This window comes from Halichoerus grypus, chromosome 14 (genome assembly GCF_964656455.1).
Source record: "Halichoerus grypus chromosome 14, mHalGry1.hap1.1, whole genome shotgun sequence".
Classification (NCBI taxonomy): domain Eukaryota; kingdom Metazoa; phylum Chordata; class Mammalia; order Carnivora; family Phocidae; genus Halichoerus; species Halichoerus grypus.
In genome coordinates this window covers 33,441,550-33,465,786 of record NC_135725.1, presented here as the reverse complement: position 1 = coordinate 33,465,786, position 24,237 = coordinate 33,441,550, and the positions used below count along the sequence as shown (strand labels likewise).

Here is a 24,237-nt window from a genome sequence, read left to right as displayed (position 1 = left end):
GGCAGATACTTAACCGACTGAGCCACCCAGGGGTCCCCAGAACAAACTCTCTTGACACAAAACTGATCATGCCATCCTTATTTCATTTTTAAAAGATTTTTTATTTATTTATTTGGGAGAGAGAGCAAGCATGAGCAGGGGGGAGGAGCAGAGAGAGAGGGAGAAGCAGACTCCCCACCAAGCAGGGAGCTGGATGGGGGGCTCAATCCCAGGATCCCCGAGAAAATGACCTGAGCCGAAGGCAGACACTTTACCAACTAAGCCACCCAGGCACCCCATGCCATCCTTATTTTAAATCCCTTAGTAGCTCAGTACCATTTCAGAACGGAAGCTACCTCCATGATCTAGCTCCTGCCTTTTCCCCCAGCCTCAAAGATCCCTTTGGCCTGCCTGAAAGCTTTGCTTCATTCTAACCAAAGTTCCCAATGGTGCCAAGCTACTTCCCTCCTTCAGTGTACTGTATATGTGTCACATGTATGACATTACTGAGCTCACATCTTGTGAGCTACATATCTACAAAGTACATTAACATGCACCCTCTTATTTAAACCTAATAGCTCAAAAATAAATAAATAAATAAACCTAATAGCTCCAATGAAAATGACCATGAATGTCTTTATTTCACCAATGATGAAGATTAAAATGCTTATACAGGGTCCCACAGCAAGAGCTAAGGATGAGATTTGAACCTAATCTGAGACTCTAACACTCATCCTGGTTTATTCAATCCATCCACGGTCCTGCTTGCACAGTAGTGTAACTACTGCACTATTTCTTTTGCCTTTCCTCAGTCAGTTCTAGCAAAACCCATCTTTCCAAGTTTATCTCACATGCAGACTGCATTATGAAGACTTTCCTGGCAACACTCCCTACCAACTAACAGTGTCATTTTTTAATGCTCTCCTCGCCCTCACTCCATATATACAGTCATCCCTCATTATTCCTGGATTCAGCATTAGCAAATTCACCTATATTCTAAAAATTATTTTTAACCCCCAAACCAATAATTGTGGCATGTGTATGGTCATTCACAGACATGCACGGTGTTGAAATATTTGAATCACCCAACAGGCACATCCCTTCAGCAGAGGTCAAACAAGGCAAAAATATACTTTTGCAGTCTATTTAGTGCCAGTGGTCTGGCATCTTTGTGCTCTTATTGGTGATTTCGCTGCTTAAAACAGCCCCCAAGTTCCTAAGTGCAAGAAAGCTATGATGTGCCCTATCACAAACATACTCTGTGACATAACTTTAGGCATCAGTTATAGTGCTGCTGGCATGAGTTCAATGTTAATGAATCAACAATTATATATTAAATAAGGTGTCTTTAAAACAGAAATACACATAAAACAAGGTGATATATAGATCAGTTGGAAAAATGTGTGATCAAAGCCTCATAGGAATCTAACCCTCTATTTCCCTCGGAGCAATGGTTCAGTATTCACTAATTCAGTATTCTCAGTGACTTTATGGAACATAACTACCACAAATAATGAGAATCAATTATATCTTAGCCCTTATAATGAGACCATTCACAAAAAGCCCCCACCCCTCAGCCCATGGAAACCATCTTCCTCCCCTCCCCTCAAGAATTTCTCCCACTGACAGCAATGAGTCCAGGCAGTCAATCCTTCATACTGCAATTGACCTGTACTAGCTCAGTCACTCCCCCAGGAACTCAAAACTGGAGAAATGATGAAGCCATGAAGGGCTGGAGCAGCCACTGTCTTCCTTTTGCAAAAACAGAGAATGACTGAAGGAAGGACATTAGCAGATAGAAGTACCATACAGAGAATACACAACCTGAGAGACAGATGATTTGAAGGGGAAAAGGGAAGGAAAAAAAAAAAAAAATCAAGCCTCAGTCATCCCAAGCATAGTGCAAGTCACAGAGTAAACGCTTGAAGAGTCTGTATCTTCAAGAGACGGGATAGTCTGAAGAACTGAAATCTACATTGCAACAGGCATTCCAGATATGATTTAAATTCTTCCAGTGAAGAATGAAGAGACGTGAGGGCGCCTGGGTGGCTCAGTCGTTAAGCGTCTGCCTTCGGCTCAGGTCATGATCCCAGGGTCCTGGGATCGAATCCCACATCGGGCTCCCTGCTCAGCGGGAGGCCTGCTTCTCCCTCTCCCACTCCCCCTGCTTGTGTTCCTGTTCTCGCTGTCTCTCTCTGTCAAATAAATAAATAAAATCTTTAAAAAAAAAAAAAAAAAGAATGAAGAGACTTGAATTCAGAACTAGGCAGAGTGTGGAAAGAATTGGAGACCACAAGGCATTTTTCTTGCTGGAACAGAGCTAGCACAGGTAATTTAGCTCTTAAGAACAGTCCCAGCACTATTCCTGATCTCTGTATGACAACTAAGATGGCATGTTCATGGAACAAACAAATGCAGCAGCAACTTCCTGCTCCCCAGATTTCAGCCACGGTGCTATGATCCCAGACTCTGATTCTTCAGTTTCCTATTCGTAGCAGAAATGGCAGTTCCCTTGGCAGCACCTCCAGCAGTGGTGTTCTGGGAGACATCCCATGGGATGAGTCCCTGGGGACCCAGCCAAGAGCCTGATCTCCAACCTTCAACAGCTCCAGTATCAAATCCTTTTCTGCTTAAGTTAACCAGGGCAGTGGCCATTAACTGTAATTGAATCATGGCTGATAAAATTATCAAATATAAACTGATAACAATGATGAATGGAAAAGAAACCTGGTATACAAATACCAGATGTAAATCAAATGAAGGTTTTATTCATACCTGTTTCCCTTTTGAGTAATCCTTTCTAACAACCATTTCCTTGGTGTATCTTAATGAAATTAACTTGAATGACTCAAATTCATTTTGTAATATTGAGTAGAAATTACTAATTGAGCCATTAAACAAACAGGCCAGCCACCCAGGGCTACTTACTCTACTGGCCTACTATAGTACAAGCTCCCAATAACCTATTTAACAGATTTACCAGATAAGGGATGCATACTATATATTATCTCTGAAAAACACCACTGCTACAAAAAACACAACACAGTGGAAACTAGTAGACTATGTTTATTATGTCTAAGTACCAGTTGAACTGCAAGCTTAGCAATCAAGTGTTTATTTGCAATCCAGTTTATGCCAGTTTTGCCAATTATCTGACATAATTAAATAGATGAAGTGTGAATACAACAATGTTTTAATGTGAATACAACAAAGATTTAAGTTGAATCTTTTGGAATGATCCAGTAAAGATGAAATGATTTTTTTTTTTTTAAAGGGAAGTGGGGGAAAAGGGAAGAGGGATGTCAAATGAAGTGTGGGAACTGCAACATAAAAGATTAGGGGGTAGAGGGATTTGTAAAATCTAGGATTCCAGCTCATATTACTTCAAGTGTTTAACTCTCACTCTACTTTAAAAAAACAGAAACTGAAAGTGGTAGATGCTGTATTGTAGGTGTGGTTTATGCCAAAGAGGAAATGTAGGACTCCAACCTTTACTCAAAAAAAAAAAAAAAAAAAGGCTCTGCCCTACAACAAAAGATAGGCAAACGATTGTATAAGTTTTAAGTAGAAATAAAATAATAGATGTATATATCTTTTTTTACGATTTACATCTTTAACAAAAATAAAAACTACTTAATACCTTGGGAAAGACCCATTCTGTGTCTTATAATACTGAAAAGACAAAAATTGTCAAAGTCTCTCCACGTGGCTAAACATAGCTGTTTCCCTTCTTTCTTCCATACTGCCAAGCCTGCTTTAGGAGAAAGTTAAATCAATGAAGGAGTATAATCTGAGTTAAAGAAAAACACAAAGCTTTCTGGGTTTATTCTTGTATTTGTTGATATTGTTATCCTTTCTAACTTTTCTTTAGAAATAACTTCAGGGATCCCTGGGTGGCTCTGTCGGTTAAGCATCCAACTCTTGGTTTCCGCTCAGGTCATGATCTCTGTGTGATGGGATCAAGCCCAGAGTCAGGCTCCGCCCTCAGGATGGAGTCCGCTTAAGATTCTCTCTCACCCTCTCCTTCTGCACCCTGCCCCCACCGGGCTCTCTCTATCAAATAAATAAATAAAATCTTAAAAAAAAAAAAAAAAAAAAAAGAACTTCAAACTTACATAAATTATTACTGGAATAGAAAAAAATAAAAAGCCTATATACACTTTACCCAGATTCATCTATTAATCTTTTACCCTATTTGCTGCCTTATCAATTTGTGTTCTCTCTCTCCATATGTATATCACCCACAATTTGTTTTTCTGAACCACCTGGGAGTAATATTGTGGACCCTTACCCCTAAAAACTTTAATGTACACTTCCTAAGAATAGGGGTCTTCTCTTGCATAGAGACAGTGAAGTTTTCGACTCCAATAAGTTTAAAAGATACAATACTAGCATCCAATTTCTGTATTCCAATTTTGTCAAGCGACCGAATAATATACATGATACCCTTCTTTTCCCTCTAGTAGGGAATTCAGTCTAGAATTAGAAAATGCATGGAAAAAAAAAGAAAATACGTGTAGCTGTCATGTCTCTTTAGTATTCTTTCACGTGGGGTATTTCCAGAGCCTTTGTCTTTAATTTTTTAAGAATTCAGTCATTTTGTTTTAACATTTAAGTAGAACATGTATTTGTTTTAAATAGAACATTAAATAGAACATGTATTTGTTTTAAATAGAACATTAAATAGAACATGTATTTGTTTTAAGTAGAACACTTTCCATTTTGGTATAGTATTTTTTAAGCTAAGAGTTTTTCCTTTTGTTGCTGGCATATAAAAATACCATTAATTTTTAAATTAATCTCATATCCAGCTACCTACTTATAATCTCATTTCCAATAATTTGTCTACAGATTAATGATTCTATCTAGACTATCATGTGAAAATTATCTGAGAATAGTGCTTTTTTGTTGTGTCCTTTACAATATTTATTCTTTTTATTTCTCTTTCTCATCTTACTGACCTGTCTCGGACATCCTAGTGCTACAGAAAACTAGTGACAGTGGAATGTCTTAATATACAGGGAATGTTTCTAGCCTTTATCTTCAGAATATTTACTATGTATAGGTACCCTTTAACAGGTTAGAAAAGTTCTACTCAATTCCTTTTTCTAAGAGGCTTTTTGTTGTTTTTTGCTTTTTGCTTTTTTTTAAAGATTTTATTTATTTATTTGTCAGAGAGAGAGCACACAAGCAGGGGGAGTGGCAGGCAGAGGGAGAAGCAGGCTCTCCGCTGAGCAAGGAGCCCGACGCGGGGCTCGATCCCAGCACCCTGGGATCATGACCTGAGCCGAAGGCAGACGCTCAACCGACTGAGCCACCCAGGCGTCCCTGTTTTTTGCTTTTAAATTACAAATAAATGTTAAATTTTATCAAATGCTTTTTCTGTATCTGTTACAATGGGTTTTCTCCTTTTATCTATTATTGCAATTAAATATGATTCTAATGCTGAATTAACCTGTATTACTAGAATGCACCCAACCTGATGATGTATTATAAGAATGGCACACTGAAATTATCTGTGCTAATATTATATTTAAGGTTTCATATCTTGTCTTCACAAGTGAGGTTAGCTTATAATTTTCCTTACTCCTTATTCACACTGTCCTTGTCTAATGTTAGTATTAAGACTTACTGGCCTGAAAAAAATGAGCCAGGCAGTGTTCCTGAAAGAGAGAAACTTTGTAAGGGTTAGAGCTAAGTATTATTTGAATACTTTGTAGAACTAGCCTACAAAACCATCTGAACCTGGCATTTTGTGTATGTGTGTGGTAAGACATATAACTACAGAATCAATTCTCTTAAATGGTATACTTCTACTACTTCTTTTTGTGTGTCTTTTAATGTGTGTTTTTTTTTATTGAAGTAGAGCCAACATCCAATATTATATTTGCCTCAGGTGTACAAAATATTAATTGAACAATAACATATATATTATGAAATGCTTACCACAACAAGTGTAGTTACCATCTGTCACAATATTTCTACTGCTTCTAGGGTCTGTTTTAAAATTTATCCTTTTCTGGGGGCGCCTGAGTGGCTCAGTCAGTTAAGCGTCTGCCTTCGGCTCAGGTCATGATCCCAGGATCCTGGGATCGAGCCCTGCTCCACAGGAAGCCTGCTTCTCCCTCTCCCACTCCCTCTCTCACTGTGTTCCCTCTCTCACTGTGTCTCTCTCTGTCAAATAAATAAAATCTTTTTTAATAAATAAATAAAGAAAGAAAGAAAATTTATCCTTTTCTGGAAAACTGTCCATTCAAAAGCATTTGCCTATTTTTCATGTCTCATCTGTAATTCAGTACTCTTTGCAGTCCTCATGTTATTCTTGTCCATTGTTTTTTTTTTTCCCCCAACATAAGGATCTACAGCTCCTATCACTCTCAAAAATATATCACACATGACCCAAAAAAACCAATGGACTAGATCACAGCCACAGAAGTCAGCTGAACTGTGCCTCCCCCAATACCTAGAGGTGTGACCTCACCTAGCACTACAGCATTGTTAATGTTAAGTCTTAGTAACCCTCAAACTTAGGAAACTGAACAAATTCAGTGTTCCTAAACACTGGTGAACAGTGATTCCACCAGTCCTCTGAAAACAGGAATGAAAGTGCTCTGATTTTTCATAAAGGTCCAGCTTTTATTCTTAGAGAATCCTTTCTACTTTGTTGACGTTTTTGGACAGTAATAGTAGACAGTAAGTTTTCTTGGATACTTTTTATTTTAGAAAATTAAAAGTTGACCGAAAAAAAAGGAAAGAAAGGCCTATGTCAGTCCAACTGACTTTTTCAAATCCAGAAGTCTGGGAACCACTAAACTACATGATCTCTAAGTCCTTTATTGCCCCAATGTATTATGTGAGAGAGAGGAAGGAACAAAGTGTAGAGGGATGGAGGAAGGCACTAATTATTAACAAAAATCAAGTAACTTAAGTTCAAGTCCTTACTTAATCAATACCTTTCCGATTTCCAAGCTTTTAACTCTACAATACCCCCAACTTCTACTTAAATAGATAAATCTTCCAAATGTAACATTCTTACTGAACCATTCTCTCAGTAAAAATGGCTTCCAATTGCGAATCACCATAACTTCAAAGCTTGACATGTAAGATAACTAGTCCCATCATTTTCCTCCAAAGCATGGAGAGTTTCAGATCTTACTACCTATCCCTCCTAAATCATTCATTCCTTTAAGTGACAGTCTGTTTCTATAGCTAAATACAAAGATTAATCAAAGAATTTGCCTGATAAAATTACTTAACTTCAAGGACCCGGAGGCAATAAGAAGGAGGAAAAAACAACTTTCTTATCTTAAGATAAAATAAGAGAGCCATCTCAAAATGCAAAACACAGGCATGGGCTACTGGAAGAGCTACACCCGCTACAGAAAAGATAACAGAAGAGACCACAAAGTCATCCTAATTCTGCCCATGAATCCCTAAAGAGGTGTCCAAGCCAAAGCAGAAGGAAGAATCTCTGCATTACTTAATAGCAGTGGCAGCAAACAGTTAGCACTTAATACATCAATCAAAAAGATAACAAACTTGGGGCACCTGTGTGGCTCAGCCAGTTAAGTGTCTGACTTGATTTCAGCTCAGGTCATGATCTCAGGTTCATGAGATGGAGACCCACTTTCTGGCTCTACACTCAGCAAGGAGTCTGCTTCTTTCTCTCCCTCTCCCTCTGCCCCTCCCCCTGCTCGTGTGTACGCGCTCGCACACTCTGTCGCGTGCTCTCTCTCTAAAATAAATTTTTAAAAAAGATAACAAACTTACTCAAGGTCATATAGTTTTGAAAAGATAATTATAGGTATAAATGAGATTTTGCTATAGTGAATAAATAGGAAGGGAGAAAGGGAGGCTTGGGTGCTTGAAATATGCTTCCATCTAACTCTGGGTACAAAATCCAAAAGTAAAAAGAACTCCTCCCAGGATAACTGCCTCATTTGACCAAATCAGAAGGAAAATGACAACAATAATAAAGACTGGACAACCGACCAGGAATTCCTTCCCCTTTGTCAGAAACTGAAAATCCAGAAGGCTCAGGAATCCTAGCAAAGTTGGCAATACAAGGCAGTATGTACTTCAGAGTCAAATTCTAGGTACAAACATAAATGCTCTAGGAGTTCCTAAGAAAAAGAAAAGACCACAGATGGGCACTGTGGGAAAGGGCAGAGTGAAGAGGTGAGCGTGAGATGGGCCTTGAAAATAAATGGCATTTGGGTCAAAAAAAGGTGAGCTACCCTTCTACAGGGGATAGGTAGCACACAATAACAACACTAACATTAACAAAAACTCATTTAGTCCTGCCAAGAGGCCTAACAAGATAAGTATTATTAATCCTATTCTGTAAGTGAGGAATTGGAAGCTCAGAACAGTTTTCTCAAACTTTCTAGTCTCGGGACTCCTTTATACTTTTAAATTTTCCCAAGGGGCCCCTGGGTGGCTTAGTGGATTAAGCGTCCAACTCTTTGATCTCAGATCAGGTCTTGATCTCAGGGTGAGTTTAAGCCCCAAGTTAAAAAAAAAAAAAAAAAAAGAAAATTACTGAGGGACCCAATAGTAAGAGCTTTTATGTGGGATATATATTTACCAAAACAGGGGAATTTTTTAAATTATAAATTAAAAGATAAATTTAAAATCCCCATATGTATGAAACTTTTAAGATAATTTTAAATTGTTCATTGGTCAAAGGCCACAGTGGTTCCCAACCAGGGGTGATTTTTGTCCCCTGGAGGGAACCAGCAATGTTTGCAGTTATTTTTATTTGTCACAACTGGAGGAGTGCTAGTGGCATCTAGTGGGTATAGACCAGGGACACTGCTTAACATACAATGCATAAGAAGGCACCCACAACAAAGAATTATTCAGCCCTAACTGTCAAGTGTGCAGAGGTTTAAAAACCCTGCTTTGGGGCCTAAAGAAACTATAGCATATGTTCAATAATAGACACTGTATGATAATGTTCACAGTAGCATTTTTGTAACAGCTAAAAATTGAAAGCAACTAAAATGTCCATTTACAGGAGAATCAATAAATAAGAGTATATTCAACCAATTCACAGCAGTGAAAATGAAACAAATGAACAAACCAAAGCTACTCCCAACAATAAACATATTAACCTCAGAAAGTTAAGCCTTGGACTATTCAAAGCACATGTCTATTTTTACAAATCTAAAAAAATTTAATCCCTTCTTCAATAATAAATGCATACAGGGCGCCTGGGTGGCTCAGATGGTTAAGCATCTGCCTTCGGCTCAGGTCATGATCCCAGAGTCCTGGGATCAAGTCCCGCATCGGGCTCTCTGCTCTTTGGGAGCCTGCTTCTCCCTCTGCCTCTCTCTCTCTCTCTCTCTGTCTCTCATGAATAAATAAATAAAATCTTTAAAAAATAATAATAATAATAATAAATGCATACAAAATAAATCCATCTTTTTAAAGCAAGGGAATACCGGGGTGCCTGGCTGGCTCAGTTGGTAAAACATACGACTCTTAATCCTCAGGTTGTGAGTTTGAGCCCCACACTGGGCATAGAGTTTAAAAAAATAATAAAATATTTTTATGTGAGATCGAGCCCTGCATCAGGCTCTGCACTCAGCAGAGAATCTGCTTGGGATCCTCTTCCTCTCCCTTTGCCTCTCCCCCCATATGCAGGGATTCTTTTAAATCTTAAAAAAAAAAAAAAAAAATAGATAAAGCAAGGGAATACTGATCACAAAAATCAGGACAAGATTGCTAAAGGAAAGCAGATGGGATACAAGAAAATCACATAATTATATCTGGGTGAACTCATAGGACTGTACCATGACTTTTGCATAACTCAAGCATTAAATAAAACCTTTTTTAAATTGATGAAACAACCAATACAAGTGGTACATTTCTGAAAATACCTAGGAAATTGAAATACACTTTGAATTAAACTAAAAAAATTTTTTAACCTCTATGCTAAAACCATTCTTTAATATAAACAATCTTTCTCTAATACCAATCACTTCCAGCTTTTCATTTTGGCAATTCCATATTTTTGTACAATAAATGTACCAAATAGGACCTGCAAGGCCAGTGAAGACTCAACACAGGGCTTTAAGCTGTTTTCTACCTATATTTTGTGACATTATTTTATTTGAAAGTCTGTGATTGGGTTATGTACTTGAATTCAAGTACTTAAAGTGGCAATAAATTGCTTGGGTCTTCTCTCCTTAGTCTTACTCTGTTATACAACCAACAACACAACTACAAATATCTTTAAATTTACAGATTAAATGAACAATCAAGTGTGGCTCCTTTGGTAAAATAACTGACTTTTAAATAATCATTAATTATAACATCCACAATAATTTTAGCATTAAAAGGTAATTTGTGTAAAAAAATCATTTGTACACTAGGATAAAAGTCTTTTCTAGCTATATGAACTATGCATCCTACCAATACCCTTTGATCTGGGAGGAAATTTTGACATAAATGCATCATTAATAGCAGAAGAAAAGAAAGTTTCAAACAGCAGTAATTCTAAATAATAAATCTTTTTACCTAGGAAGTAGCTTGTAGTGTTTCAAGAAAAGCAATTTCTCACATTGCAATACAGGAAAATGTCATATCAGATCTTATTATTCAATTTGTCAAAGGTACAGAGAATATAATCAAAAAAAAGAAAAAATAAATAAATGCAGACACAGTGCTAAATCCTTTTGAAGTAAAAAATAAATTCTAAAGTAATATGGATACTACATGGAAGCGTAAATTACCTGATAGACACTGATCACAAGGCAGAGAAAGCATTATCTTGGCATTAAGTTTATTTTTTAAGAATGGAAAATACTAATTAAAAATAACATTTTCTTTACTCCTGGACTCTCTTTCTAAATCTACTATTTTAAATTTAAAGCCAAACATAATCTCTAACGTGCATATCAATAAAACATCTAAGCATGGAACAAAAAAATGCTTTAAAAGTTATGAAAAGGGGCACCTGGGTGACTCAGTCGGTTACGCCTCTGCCTTTGGCTAAGGTCATGATCAGGGTCCTGGGACTGTGCCCCGCCTTCCACTGGGCTCCCTGCTAAGCAGGGAGTCTGCTTCTCCCTCCCTGTGCTCTTGTGCTCTTGCTCTCCCTCCCTCCCTCTCAAATAAATTCTTTTTTTAAAAAGTTATGAAAAATGTAAAAATTATTTTTAAAACATGCAAACTTGTATCTGATTGAGATTCATGACCTATGAAAAGGGCTAAGAAGAGAAACTCTGGAATTTTCTAAAATTTGAGTTAAGAGAAAAAAAAACTTCATTCTCTGTTAATGCCAACTTTAGGAAAATCACAAAACTACACCAAAATATGGGTCCAGACAAGAGCAAAAAATTATGCAATCAATGCCAACTAACATTTCTGCATGAATAGAAAAAAAAAGGTTGTTCTCCTATAACTGTGAATTTAGAAACCTCATTTGCTTTCTAAATCCCTATTATTATGCAGGGGGATTGATTAGGACACACAAAACAGCCAAATAAAGCAATTTCAAGTTTCCAAAACTTGCACTGCACATAATTTTGAGTTCCAACTAAGAAGTTTGCCAGACTTGGATTGTCTCCTCCGTCAGAAGACCTGAAGGAGGAAACGGTCCCCAGCACAGTCAAGGCACGACGTACCCGAATCTCCAGGTTCCGATACCCAGACTCCAGCCACCTGTTGCAGCATCATGACAACCACAGGCCTGTCTCACCCACTGCGCACCCCAGCACCCTGTAGCAGGCTTGTTGGCCAGCCCCTCACCTGACTTCCGGACTGCACCACCTGTGCGATCCCTGGATCAGATCAGCTCAGTGCCTGTGATGGAACCCATATCACTACCACCAGCTCTACAGTAAAGCCCATTTCACATTTACAACTGAGATTACCTAAACTATCTATCAGAAGAACTCATGAGAAGCCAGGTAAATCATTTATTATTAGTTTCAAACATAAAATGTCTAAAATTTGAAATATTTTGAAAACATTTAAATTTAATTTTATATGCAAACTTTGAAGTTATTTCTAAAGATTCATAATCACACAAGCCATACATGATATCAGCTATACTGAGGGGGGGAGCAAAAAGGGTTGGAAAACATCAGACACAATAATCTGACAGTCCTTGCTTATTCCGTTATTAATGAATGCAAGGAACACTATTTTAAGGAACCATGATAATTTGCACATTTTTTGGTAACTACCTGTCCAAAAAACCAAGCTTGCAGGAAAAGGATTTACATATTCTCACTTTTGCCATCAGACAGCCAGTTTCCTCTTTTTGGTAAACCACTGTTAAACAGTTTCTTTTAGGGCTTTCCAGAGATATTCTATATAGGATATTCTATAAAGCTTATATATGTATATGTGTACATTTTTTATGTAAATCGTATCTATACTTGTTGTTCTGAATATTTTTTCATTTAACACTGTAACTTGAATGTGATTTTTAAAATATGAGTACATGTAGAGCTCCCTTTTTTTAAAATGATCCCATAGTATTACATTGTATGCATCTACCATAATTTATTTAACCAGTGCAATATTAAAAGTCATTTAGGTTGATTCTGTTTCTATATAGTGATCTACTTATGTACCATTACCTCAATGTTTTAATTGTTTGTAGCTTTATAACATGTTTTTAGAACTTTTCAGGCTATTCTTGTTTATTTTCCCTCATTATATTTAACTTTAGAATCAATATGTCAAGTTCCAAGAACCTATTGATAGTTTTATTAGGAATGTCTTTAGTTTATGGACTAACATAGAGATTTACTATATTCTTATCCTGTATGCAATATTGGCATAGTGCCACAGGTATTTGTAAATCATTTATTCTTTTAATCTTAATACCAATACAGGGTTTCTTTAACATGCAAACCGCATCTTAACACATCAAAGTATTTTCAATGTCTCCTTAGATGAGTTTAACTTTCTTTAAAATCTCAAATATTTAACCAAACTATAATAATCACAAATATAATCATGATACAAGCATAAAGGAAAATTATAATCTGTTACCCAATGCTCCTCCTTAATTTAAAATATGGTTTTAATAAATACAAGAACCCTCATTAATGTTCATGAAAATAAACTCATCACATTTTGTTTGTTTGATTCATAATTTTTCTTTGCTGTTGACAGCCTCGTCTTTTGCAGAGTAATATGGGCCAACTGTACAAACTCCTTCAACAGTATTATACTAAAGACTATCCTCATTGACAACTCTCTGAACACTAAAGTCTTATTAAAATGAAACTTCTTTTTAAAAATTGCATTTGTTTGGTTCTTTACTGTGCTGTAACATACTTCATTTTCATTCTTAAACGTTTTCTGTGCTATTAGCCAGCTGTGATTATTCCCATTTGAGAGACGATGAAACTAAGGCTCAGAAATGGAAATCACTCCCCTGAAGTCAAACAGCAAGTAGGTGCAGTGAACTGACTGCACATTTAGTATCACCAAAACCCAGACCCCAAATATAACTGACCTCTTTGCGAGGTTCTTCAGCTACCACAATAAAGCAAACCAAAAGCCCACTAAATCAAGAATAAACTTGCAGTACCAAGCCCAGATGGTTTCACAGAATTATGCTCAATTTTTAAGAAACATAATCCAATGTTATTTAAGCTATTCCTGAGCACAAGGAAAAAAAGAAAAAAAAAAAAAAAAAGCTTTAAAATCCTTTAAGAAGCAAGCCTAAATGGGTAACAAAACTTGAGAAATGGCCCAAGAAAACTGCAGAACAATTTTACTTAAGAGTATTGATGAAAATTCTTTTAAAAAATGAGGAAGCAGGCAACCCTCTCAGGTCCCCTCCCTCTTCAGGTGCTTTGTACTATCGCTCACTATCACTCAATAAACTTTGCTTTGCTGCTCACCACAAAAAAAAAAAGAGGAAGCAAAATCCAAAAGCACATTAAAATAAATGACTAAAAAATCATTCCAGAGTATAAGAATGCTCCAATATTAGTACATTTGTTATATAATTTTTGTGTGCATGCATGTGTTATGTATGGATAAATATACATAAATGTATATCTGAACACACACATATTCTCCAGCTCGGTTCACTGAGAGGGCACGGGAGCAACACCCCAATATCAATAACCACCTAGATCTTGGCTTCTAAATATTTGGGGTAGGAAAAGTTCAAGATGAGCCTGCATATCTCATTGTGCCCAAAAGGGAGGGAATGTTCAAAGAATGATGGGACATGTCAAAAACACAAAGAACCCAGCATAAAGGATTCCCATGGGCCACACCTATGACAATTTAAGCATCAATATAAATAACAGTATTAACAGAAATACAGAATATGTATTTTTTACCCATTTATATCTTCTCTTTTTTCAAGATGTATTTATTTATATGAGAGAGAGTGCACACACATGGGGGGGAGGTGCAGAGGGAAACAATCTCAAGCAGACTCCCCACTAAGCGAGCACAGAGCCCAATGCAGGGCTTAATCTCATGATCCTGAGATCATGACCTAAGACGAAATCAAGCATCAGACACTTAACTGACTGAGCCACCCAGGCGCCCCCCCCCCATTTATATCTTCTGAATTGTGTACCTTGTTGTATACTTTGCATTGCCTATTTAAAATAGTATTTATTTAATATACATTTATACTATAATGATTTTAATAAGTTAAATTATCAAAAAGGAATGAATTTACCTATCTCAGGTCCAAATTTCTCCTACTAATGCAATCTGCCCTGAATGTTGAGAGTTCTCAGTAAAGTGTCCAAATTTCAGGCGATAGTTCCTTTTGAAAGTTAAATAAAAACAAAATGGGTGAGATAAGCAGCCTGAAAAAAAAAAAAAAACTGTACCATCAGTCTTCCCCTCAAAGGGACACCTGTGTCCTTTCTAAGTATCTGATGCAGTTCCAAAACAGAACAGAAGCAACAAAGCTAATGGTGAATCAGAGACAAATATCCTTAGGACTGGAATTTTAACAACTGTCTGGTGAAAAACTAGTTAGAAGATGGAGATAACACAGAGCCAAAGTGGAGAATTTGACTTCTTCTTTAACCTCATTCAAAAGGAGAAAATGTACCTACAGGAAGAATATTCTGATGAGAAAGGTGAATACTCTGGAGGGTCAGAGAAGCCCTGCAGGTAAAAAATAGTTAAGATTACTCCTCAACACTACCCATGTCCCTCTGCTGGGATGTGCCTGTCACTAAATGATGTGCTTTCCCGAGAAGCAAGACTTCTTAGAAAGAGTCCTGAAGAATGGACAAGCATGCTTTGTATCCAGGTCCTAGTTCTTCTTGAGCCTAATTAGGGAGTGACACTGAGAACATTAGTCCTTTAACGCCTGACATACTCTAGATCAACTGGGAAAGTTCAGATTTCTGAACCTCCCATGCTAAAAATGAGAAGAGAACTATGAAATCTTCTAAAAGTGCTATCACTCACACACACAAACACACACAGATACAGACACACGCACACCAAAAGGTCCCATCTGTCCAACCAATTGTCCATACTTCAACATCTCTCTCTTCTTAAGTTTCCAATTCCTTCTCTAGAAAATAGTAAATCAATGTTTAGTATAACTATTTTGTATAGCTAACAAATACATTTTCAAATGCATAATCTAAGGTTTGAATGCTAAAAGACTGAACAATTTCAAACATAGATTTGGAAAAATTTACTGATGTGTGATGATTACACATTTAAACTATTACTATACGTTTCCTTCAATTTTGTTTGTTAAGTCCCACTATAACTAAACAAATTTAACAGAAAGAAGACATCCCTGCATAATCCCTAATTCATCCAAAATCCTTTCTATCCCTTTAATTCATGCCACACAGCAGGATTAATAAGGGATACTAGGATTTTCCAAATTATCATGCTATGGGCAACCATCAGTGAAACACACATTCATTATCAACATGCATAAGTAGGGCATGAAGAGATAGACCTCTATTTCAGAAAAAAAAAAAAGATGAAAAACAAGGTAAGCTTTAATCATGTAGACAGGAAAGGGAAAAAAAACAGACTAGGAGAACAAACATGGATCACTGTGCAGTGCAAGACTACATATTGTGAAGGCGAAATGTACATCCCACTTTGACAGGGGTCCCCAAAACACAGCCACTAGAAACCTAGGCTCTATCCACCATTTAATAAAGGTATTACTTTTCCTATTTGCAAATACCTAAATTAATGTTTAGGAAATTTGTTTTTCAACTGAGTCTCTCTGATTATAAACGCAACAATGCTCATTCTAAAAAATTTTTAAGAAGGAAAATCAAAATTACCAGTAATCTCACTACCAAATTAGCATTCCAGTGTATTTTTTCTAACATATGTACATTTATAAACACGTTTAAACACAACTGGGCTCATGTGATGTATACAATTTTGTATAATGCTTTCTTTCCTTAAACATAGGTTTGGAATAATTCTTTTTATATATATATATACATAGGAAAGAGGGGAAGCCCCTCTTTTTTTTTTTTTTTTTTTTAAAGATTTTATTTATTTATCTGAGAGAGAGAGAATGAGAGACAGAGAGCATGAGAGGGAGGAGGGTCAGAGGGAGAAGCAGACTCCCTGCCGAGCAGGGAGCCCGATACGGGACTCGATCCTGGGACTCCAGGATCATGACCTGAGCCAAAGGCAGTCGCTTAACCAACTGAGCCACCCAGGCGCCCGAGGTTTGGAATAATTCTAACATTTTAAAATATTCATCCAAGTTACAAATATCACATCACAGTGTGCAGTTAAATAGCCCTTGTACTAGATACTTAGGTTATTTCTAATATTTTGTTAGCAAAATAGATAAGAGATCAATATTTCATTGATGGAGACCAAAGAGCACCAAGCCTTCCTCGCAGAGGTTCTGGTAAAGTGAATAAATGAGAACTGTCACAGCTCTAGTGATCAGCTCTGATGATCTACTGAACATGACATGACATCCTTACCAAGCCAGGCTCCTTAATTCATACCTTCACAAACACTCCTTTGCCTTGATCCCTTTGTTTCATTTTTGCAATTTTGTTTGGTTTGTTAACAAATTGAGAAAATAAAAGTGATTAGAGGCCAGCCTTAAAATTCAGTGACTTACCACACACCTGCAATGAGCTTAGCCAAATAGGGTAGAAGAGTACTGGCTATTAGTGGCCCAGAGAAACCTAGAGGATAAGACCTAAAAGACCTAAGGTCGAGTCTGATTTAGATTTTTCTCAACCTGACCTTAAGCAACTCTCCTTTGAGACCAGGCCAGAATTTCTAAGCAGAACTAGCTTTCAGCAATAGTCATTTATTTTAATAGGAAAGGCAGAGGATAACTATATGCACTTGGACTTCCAATCAGACAAGAATTAGAAAATAGCAATTGTGTTTCAAAAAGGGGGAAGGAGCTAATGTAAATTAAGCATTTTCCTCCTATAGCCTTAGAGCTGTGTTGTTCAGAGTGCAGCCTGCAATCCTACCCAATTTGGTGGAGTACATCAATATTTTTATAATATGTGATATGGAACAAAATAGAAAATAGCGGAGTACAGCACCATGTACAAAGGTGGCAAAGTATTGTTTTGTGGAAATTTTCAGTTTTGTGTATGTGTGTTGGGTCAGGTTGGGTAAAATTACTTCCCACTGTGTGCCCCAGCTTTAATTTCCTTAATTTTTTCATATATACAGAAGTCATTAATTTGTACAACAAATGTTTATTGAGTAACTATACTATAGTGTTGATGAGACAACAGTATCCTAGTATGACAGAAGTGAATAAAAATACTTGGGTCCCTGCCCTTGTAAAATTCTTACAGTTTAGAAACAATCAAATAATCACATAAATATAGAGCAACAGTGTAACTAAACATTCACGCTCAAAATAATCCTTTTTAATGAAATTTCGCTGATCTATTGTGTTCACTGCTCTATGCTTAAGTGTCATGGAAGGAAACAATTAGGGAATTAAGATAGATTATCACTAGGAAAGCTGATTTAGATTGGCGGAGAGGTGGGCGTGACAGGTCAGGATTCTCTGAGGAAGTACATTCAAGCAGAGACTGGAATGATGTACCAAAAAGAAAGTGGGAAGAAAGTCTGGCAGAAAACAGCACTTTCGGCAAGGGCCTGTACAGTTTGAAAAAAAGAAAAGCCAATGGGCAGATAGGAAAACTAAAACCATCTAGATAAGGTTTGGCGGTTGCTTCGGATAGGAAGAGATAATGCAGGAATTTTAAGTCTCCTAAGAGCAATGAGAATGATCCAATTTGCATTTTAAAAGATCGTGGTGGAGCAGAAATAGGAAGGAGGCTGGAGTGGCTAGTGAGATGATTGCCAAGTAGAGACTAGAGGACTGATCCAATACATATTTTGGAAGCAGAAATGATAGGGTTTGGCGATAGTTTGGGTGTGATGAGGGCTGAGAAACCATGAGATACCTGGGATAACTCACAGGTTTGCCCAAGTGAACACTGAAATGGGATGAGATGCATGAGAAACCTGGAGAAGCAGTGCTGAGAGGAAAGATCCCAGTTCACCTAGTTACAGTTAACAAGTAGAGATGTCAAATTAATAACTAGAATGGGATGGAGATATAAAAAAAGAAGTCAGCATCAAAAGGGTTTTGATGACACATGATTCTGCTCTGTAAGTATTTACCCTCAATAATAAATAACACAAACGCAAAAAAATCTAAAATAAATTTGAAAGATTCTGTGGAGCAACAGCTCATAAATACCATAGTAGCTGAAGCCACTGTGTATCTGAAAACGTAGAGCAACAGTGTAACTAAACATTCATACTCAAAATAATCCTCTTGCAGGAAATGATAGAGAATCACTTGTCTATTGTGTTCACTTGCTGTATGCTCCACATCTAACATAGCACATGACACATAGTGGGTGTTAAAATATCTACTGAAGATATATACCCACTACTAGGCAGAATAACCACCCAGCAAAAAAGGGACAAATAACAAGCAATTGTGCAAGGAAAAACTCTGTACTATGAAACACACAAATGTACTAGAGCAAGGACATTTCTCAGGGAAAAAGGAAAATGAGCTATTTACGCTATCATAACCTAATAGTATCAGAGCTAGATTCTGTTCCTAAGAATCAGCTTAATTTCAATACCAGAAATTCCATCCCTAGACAACCAATGCTCACCATTCCCTATTATCCCTAGATATGAGAAAGAATTAAAATGTAATAAAAGTTTGATATTTGAAGCTATAGTAAAATCTCATCTAGGTTATTAAAACAAACAAAAGAGATTAGAAGGAATTTTATTAAAATAAAAATGGCAATTACTGATGATTTTTCTTTATTCCCTTGTTCACAAAAGTCATACCAATACATAGGAGAAAATTCAGAAAATGTCCACAGACACAAACAAGAGTCCATCACCCAGAAGTAATTAACCACTTTCAACATTTTGCACATAACTTTTTCTGTGCATACATGGGGGTAGAGAGTAAACAGTGATCCACAACTAATTGTATAATTGTTTTAGACTATGAAGATTACAGAATGCTGCTATGGCCAGTGTACAGTATTGAGGGAAGACTAACTTGAAGTAATAACTGAGCTAAGTAAGCTATCTGAAGGATGAGATGGAATTAACCAAAGAAGTGCAGGTCAGGGTAGCAGTCAAGGCAGAAGGAACAAGAATGTGAGCAAGGCATCAGCCCCACCTAGCCAGGAAATCGGGGAGAAAGTTTTGGTGGAAGGAGGAGATTGGCTGGGCAAAGCCTTACTGAGAGAGCTGAGAGGACTTGATCCGCAGGGAAAGAAGGATGGGATTGTTCCAACTGCTTATGTGGGGAAAGGATTAGGCCCTGCAAGTGCAGACTTCTGTGATCAGCATCTTCTCCCAAAGGGCATGGAGGGTGGGGAAACAAGAATCTTTGGGGGTGTGCAATACAATATTTTAAAGACAATAATACAATATTTTAAATTTATATTTTAGGTTCCACAAAACCTTCTAGATTGGTAGCAAGTGAAGAAAAACAGTGACTTTAACTCTTGCACAACTCCCAAGAAATTCATATTAGAAATGGAGGTGGGGGGGTGCCTGAGTGGCTCAGTCATTAAGCATCTGCCTTTGGCTCAGGTCATGATCCCAGCATCCTGGGATCGAGCCCGGCATCGGGCTCCCTGCTCCGCGGGAGGCCTGCTTCTCCCTCTCCCACTCCCCCTGCTTGTGTTCCTTCTCTTGCTGTGTCTCTCTCTGTCAAATAAATAAATAAAATCTTTAAAAAAAGAAAAAGAAAGAAATGGAGGTAGGCAGAGGAGCACTGAATATTCATAATAACAAAAAATAATATAAATTTTAAAAGACTGAAAGACGTGCATTAGACACTGAGTTTAATGATAGTATGGAATATACCTGTTTTATCACCATATCTCCAATAAATATATAACAAATTAGTACCAAGGAAATAATCATTTGCTTTATGAAGAAAAACTGGGCTAATATAAAGGGATGATCTTAAAGACATCCAGACAAGAAAAACACATCACTATCCACAGGACAAAGCCCCACACAAAGACTTCTGGCCTCTAGAGAAATGGACTTGGTGGTGGAGCAGAATAGGTCCCTCAAAGGCCTAGAGAGAATAGGTCCCTCAACACTAACTATCCCTCCTTCACCCATCTATTCACTCAAGAAAAAAGGTTTAACCCAGCAATTCCACTACTAGGCATATATCCAAGAGTAAAGAAAACACACATACACACTAAAACTAATTCGTGAATGTTCCTAGCACATTATTCAAAATAGCCACAAAGTATAAACAACCCAAATGCCCATCAACTGATGACTAAACAAAAAGTGATATATCCATACAATGGAAGACAAGTCAGCCATAAAAAGGAATAAAGTACTGATAGATGCTACACGATGGATGAACCTGGGAAACATCATGCTAAGTGAAAGAATCCAGTCACAAAAACCCACAAATTATATGGTTATACTTATTTTTTAAAAAGATTTTATTTATTTATTCATGAGAGACAGAGAGAGAGGCAGAGGGAGAAGCAGGCTCCCCAGGGAGCAGGGAGCCCGATGCGGGATTCCATCCCAGGACCCTGGGACCATGACCCGAGCAGAAGGCAGACGCTTAACCATCTGAGCCACCCAGGCACCCTATATGGTTCTTCTTATATGAAATGTCTACAACAGGCAAATCTATTGAGACACAAAGCAGATTAGTCATTGCTTGGGGCTAAAGGGGGTGGGAGCGGGAGGGACAGTAACTGCTAATGGGAACAGGGTTTCTTTGGAGATGATTAAAATGTTCTAACATTGATTCTGATGATAGTTGCACAATTCTATGCACATACTAAAACCACTGGATTTTACACCTTAAATAGGCGGATTATATGGTATGTGAGTTATATCTTAATAAAGCTGTTATTTAAAAAGAGAGAGGATATTTTAGCACCCCCAGGCATTATGGTAAATTGCTAGAGATACAGCAAAGGAAAAAAAAAAAAAAAGAACCTGTTCTCAAAGCCCTAACATTCTAAGGGGGGGGGGGGGGGGAGAGCCAGTCAAGATACAATGACAAAACAATGAAAAAAAGAAAGAAAAGAAATCACAGACTACCCAAGGTTAGTTAGGCACCTAACTTAGTCCTGGGTGATTCAGAAGGTGTCAAGTAGAGAACTCAAAATACCAAATTTTCACCCTTTATTTGAAATTTAAATCTAAATAACTTTTTAAAAATTATGTACCTGTTCAGCTTCTTAAAATCTTCATTCTTATAGAAAGTTAATAATGGATTTTTTAAAAGCATTTGTGCACCTACAAGGTTTAAAACCTGTATTTTTAACTTTAGACAAGCAACCGATTTAAATGTTAATAAAACAAAACAAGTCTCCGATTTAAATTGTACTGTACTACCAAGTTCGTGGAGTGTTGTAAAGACTGTGTGCAAACTTTTCATAACGCCTTAAATTGGGAGAAAGAGGGCCTAAAAAACCGAACAGCCGTGTAATACATTCCAAAACAAAGCATGGGGGGTTTGGAAGAGACCAGCAAGGCGGAATTTGAGTAATGATCGCAAAGGAGAACCAAGTGTTTCAAAGCAAAAATGGACCTTTAAGAATTAAAGCCACTAATTTTCAACCACAACACTTCGAAATTATATTAGTAACTGTTACCATAGAAACGGTGAATCCGAATTTCCCAAGATTAAAAATAAAAATTACAGCAAATTCAAGTGGGTGAAATAGGTCAAAACTTGGTCCGAACCAAGGTGGAACTGAGTCTACCAGAAAGAAACCTTCACCGAGATAAGGGTGAACCAACGCCAACTTCTACATTTCCAAAGCAGGTTTGATAAACCGCCTTGAAGGGTAATTTACCAAGTGCTAAAAAAAAAAAAAAAAAAAGTTTGCCCTCTCTTTTCCTGGAGCAGAAACCTTACAACACCCCTCCTGGGCTTCGCCCACAACCAAAGCCAGCCCGTGCAGACCTGCACCGGGCAGTTTAGGGGAAGACTGGCTCAGAGTTCACCCGGAAAGCATCTGAATCCAGCCCTGCTGGTTTCATTGGCTAAGCCTGGAGGAAAAACCCAAGCTCGAACCCGGAGCCCCAGCCTGCCTGCCTCCCTCCTCCACATCCCCACCCTACGCCACGTCCTGTGCGTGCCTGGCATTCCACGCGAAGCGATCCAACTCATTTATTAAGCTCCCACTGTCTACACCGCATCGTGGCTTCAGGCACTGCAGGAAGAAATGGCCCCTTGCCGGAAAAACCAAAAGGACAGCACGGGGGCTGCGGACGAACCCGGGAGAGAGGCTGCCTGCCTGCGGCGAGGTGTGCTGGAGAGGAGTCCCCGCCTTCACTCCCCCGGGTCGTGACAGTTCCAGAGAAGAGATGGCACCGAGGGCGCAGCAGGCCGTGCCTCCCTGGAGTCCGCCACAGACCAGGCTGGAAGAGGAATGGAAAGGAGTCGGCATCCCTGGACCACCCGCGCGCTCCTCTGCCCCAAAGAGCGCGACCCAGACTTCGGCCCCCGGGAGAACGGCGAGCGCGGGGACCGAACCCCCGAGAGGGCCGGAGCGGACTGTCACTGGTTCCCTCTTCCCTCCGCTGCGACTATGGCCGGCCGCTCTCTCCCTAGCATGACAGCGGCGGCGGTCGGGCACCAAGCGTCTCCCGCCCCGCGTCTCCGCTGCCCCGGCCGCCGGCACCCCCAGCGGCTCGGAGCAGAGGGGGACAGTGCCGAGAAGACCGCCCGGGCCCCTCCCCCACCATCCCTATCGCCCGGACTCCGGAAAAGCGGTTACCTGGCGCGCGGGTGGGCACCGGGATACCACCCAGAGGAGAAAGATGAGGAGGAAGAGGGTGGCCTCCGGCCCACGGAGATTTGGGAAATTTGGAAGATTTGTTCCGCACTGGGTGACAGCTGTTCGCTGCGCACGCGCACCGGCCCCCAGACGCCTGATCACTCCGCCGCTCCTCACCCTCCCGTCGAGGGGATGGGAGGCAGCGGCGAAGGCGCGCGCACAGCGCCTGCCGGCTCTCCCTGCGCGGGGGCGCGCGCGTTGTCACGTGACCACTGGGGCCCGGCACTTAGTGGGTCACGTGAACTTCCAAACAGTTTAAAGATGCCCGGCACCTTCTTGCTCTGGGATTAGTTTTCCGTGCTGTTCTTAATCTAGGTTTGCTGTCGTGCATTTTGTTCTCTGGGTAGGGGCATGTCCACTCTTTCCCAGAGGGGAAGACACTTAAGGAGAAGGAAGGAACAGGTGCACAGAACCTTGCCCGGAAGTGCCTACCGGGTTCCCGCAGGGCTGGACCTGATAGAGTCCACGCGCCACACGTCGTCCTGGGCCCCGACGCGGGCCTATGGCGGCCTCCGGCGCGCGGACGTCAGAGTGGCGTTGCCATGGGTGGGGCTTCGGAATGCCCAGCGGAGCCTGGCTAGTATGTCCCGGCTCGCTGCTGGGCAGCAGGGTCAGCGTCTTACTGGCCGGGGCTCCTGCGCCTCCCAGCAACAATGGGAGATCCCGAGTGGGCCAAGGGGTCCACCTGCCAGCCTTTTACGAGTAACTCTCAAGCAAAAGACCGTGTTCTTTGACTAGAAGAGCGAAACTGTCCCATATTCCAAGCACCTAGGTGGAGCACGGCCCATCCAGGTGTGCGCTGGAGCTGAGGAGAACCGAGGGTGGCCCCAATAGGAATCGAGGCTCGGTAGCTCTCAAAAACTAGGGACTGACAGCAGTTTTGGCCGGAATTGTAGTAACAGGAAGTGCAAGTGTCTCCGGACCCCTGAGA

At 39.2% G+C, this 24,237-nt stretch overlaps 1 protein-coding gene across 14 annotated transcripts in view; it reads right to left on the bottom strand.

Moving 5' to 3' along the window:
* KDM4C (lysine demethylase 4C) overlaps positions 1–23,524 on the bottom strand; it is a 459,189-nt gene extending 435,665 nt beyond the window's left edge. For 12 of the 14 annotated variants that reach the window (XR_013443953.1, XR_013443954.1, XR_013443955.1 and 9 more), the window contains exons 1-2: positions 23,247–23,386; positions 22,744–22,887 (exon numbers count right to left, since the gene is read on the bottom strand). The gene's annotated coding sequence lies outside the window, so the exon portion shown is untranslated. Of the gene's footprint in view, positions 1–22,743; positions 22,888–23,246 lie in introns of all 14 variants that reach the window. The other 2 variants (XM_078062213.1, XM_078062212.1) reach the window with 2 other exon arrangements.
* Between the last annotated feature and the right edge of the window lie 713 nt (positions 23,525–24,237).